The following is a 2,611-nucleotide window of genomic DNA, read 5'->3' as shown; positions in this document are numbered from 1 at the left end:
CGATAGAGTAAGTACTAGGCTTACAAAGAATAATTCCTGGGTTCGATTTAATTCGACTGAATGTGGTGCTCCAGCATGGCCACAGTCAAATGACAAAGAAATAAAAGAATACAAATATGCATTACACGCACGCACACATATCGTGTGTGTGTGTGTGTGTGAGTGTGTGTGTGTATGTGTGTGTGTGTGTGTGTGTGTGTGTGCGTGCAACCCATGCTAGCATGGAACGTGGGAGCTGAATAATGATGATGATGATGATGATGATTATGATGATGTACTTGCTCCCACGTAAGAAATATTTGCTGTTTGAAGTTGTATTCATTAAATGCCGTCACAGACCATCCACAGACCATCCCAGCCGAGTCTTCTGCGAATTTTCTCTTTCCAACAGTTTTACAGGAAATCACGTAAAAGTCACAATGACACAAAAATGTATTTGATGAATACATATTTTGTTTATTTATATTCCTGTTATGATGATACGATAATGAAGTTGCTGTTGCGCTACTGATAATGTTGATGATAATGTTATACAGTAGGATGACAAATACACGTGCACACGCTTAATAAGTGCGTGTACTCACTGTGGAGCAAACGGGCCGCAGGTAAAGTCTTCAGAAGAAAGACACCCACCAAGTAAGCATATCGGCCCGTTTGTTCCTGACGCTCTAAGGCAGAGGTTACTCTTTTACTTGTTTCAGTCATTTGACTGTGGCCATGCTGGAGCACCGCCTTTAGTCGAGCAAATCGACCCCAGGACTTATTCTTTGTAAGCCTGGTACTTATTCCCCCGCTAAATTACGGGGGCGTAAACACACCACCATCGGTTGTCAAGCGATGTTGGGGGGACAAACACACACACACACACACACACATATATATATATGTACACACACACACACACACATACACACACATATATATATATATATATATATATATATATATATATATATATATATATATATATATATATATATATGTGTGTGTCCATATATACGACGGGCTATAGTAAAAGACAGTTGCCCAAGGTACCACGCAGTGGGACTGAACCCGGAACCATGTGGTAAGCAAGCTACTTACAACATAGCCACTCCTACGCCTGTAAAATGTTACAGAAAGAAATCTAGCTGTTTCTTGCAATATATACCAATACATACATCTGAAGCAAAATAACAACAACAACAACAACGGCAATAATAAAAATAATACAAATAATAATAATAATAATAATAATAATTATAGTAGTAGACACACGAGATGTCGAAATATCGTTCACTAGATGACAATGGTACTCTTCTTTTAATTTTGACTCTATATCTTCTGGAGGAATTACCTCAGTCCTTTATATATTAACCAAAATGAAGTAGATTGACAAAATTATGTTTTGAACCTGTTGAAGACACACAAGATGTCGAAATATCGTTCACAAGATGACAATGGCACTCTTCTTTTAATTTTAATAATAATAATAATAATAATCCTTTCTAATATAGGCAGAAGGCCTGAAATTTTGGGGGAGGTTAAGTCGATTACATCGACCCCAGTACTCAAATGGTGCTCATTTTATCGAAACCGATAGGGTGAAAGGCAAAGTCGACCTCGGCGGAATTTGAACTTAGAACGTAAAGACAGACGAAATACCGCTAAGCATTTCGTCCGGTGTGCTAACGGTTTCTGCCGGCTCGTCGCCTAAATAACAACAACAACTATTATTATTATTATCATTATTATTATTATATCACGGTCATTCTAAATAGGTACGCAAAATGTCCGATCAAAGTTCTGTCGGTGTCCTATGGCGTCATGTGTACAAACATGGAGTGTTTCAGATGCATTCGTATCCAGGGGTAAAATTTACAACCTTATGCAATTGTTATTTTTCAGTTTACAGATTATATGCAAATGAAAAGTCATGAAAATCAATCAGAATTTTAAGGAAAAAATCAAGCGATGCATGTATGTGTGTGTGTGTGTGAGGTACACTCCAAAGTGCATGAGAAGAAGTGTTGAATTTGACGCTGGAGTACGCTGCCCTTTGTGAGCTGGAAAGTACTAGAAACTAGTTCTGATAAGACTCATTTTCTATCACTGTTGCGCAAGTTTGTATATTTGTTTGCAATTTTTCTATGGAAACATATAAGCATGGACATCTACATGCGTTTGCGCCTGTGTATTTTGACAGAAATAAAACGAAAACTCACCTCGAATTTACTCGTGCAGAGAAAGTGGCAAATAAATAATTAAATATATAAATAAACAAGTTTACTCTACCCGAAGATCAAGCTTTTTGTTTTGCTTTTTTTTTTTTTTTTACTACAGATAATCCTTTTGCAGGTCATTCTCATCTCCCTGACCTAACTCGAAAACTCTAATGCAATTTTCAACGTGACATGGCCTAGACGTGATCGCCAAATGAATAAAATACACGGCAAAGAAAAGTAGTTTAATAGGTTTTCTGTTGTATATTTAGCTATATATATCTATATATATATATGTGTGTGTGTGTGTGTGAAAATTTTATCAATTTCCATTTCCCTTTGATATGATTAAGTATTTATATATATATATGACAAGGTCGTTCGTTAGAAACATCTACTATGCTATACAT

At 36.5% G+C, this 2,611-nt stretch overlaps 1 protein-coding gene across 7 annotated transcripts in view; it reads right to left on the bottom strand.

Annotated features, from left to right (window-relative positions):
- The window catches only part of LOC106871315 (uncharacterized), a 399,672-nt gene that overhangs the window by 15,441 nt on the left and 381,620 nt on the right, over positions 1-2,611 (bottom strand). The window contains exon 1 of one of the 7 annotated variants that reach the window (XM_052971509.1): positions 2,205-2,415. The exons of 5 other annotated variants lie outside the window; for them this stretch is intronic. The gene's annotated coding sequence lies outside the window, so the exon portion shown is untranslated. Of the gene's footprint in view, positions 1-2,204; positions 2,416-2,611 lie in introns of those variants that run through there. One more of the 7 variants, XM_052971513.1, reaches the window with a different exon arrangement.

Source organism: Octopus bimaculoides, chromosome 11, assembly GCF_001194135.2.
Source record: "Octopus bimaculoides isolate UCB-OBI-ISO-001 chromosome 11, ASM119413v2, whole genome shotgun sequence".
NCBI classification, from domain to species: Eukaryota; Metazoa; Mollusca; class Cephalopoda; order Octopoda; family Octopodidae; genus Octopus; species Octopus bimaculoides.
Note: the sequence above shows the minus strand (reverse complement) of the source record. Positions and strands in the feature narration are given on the sequence as shown.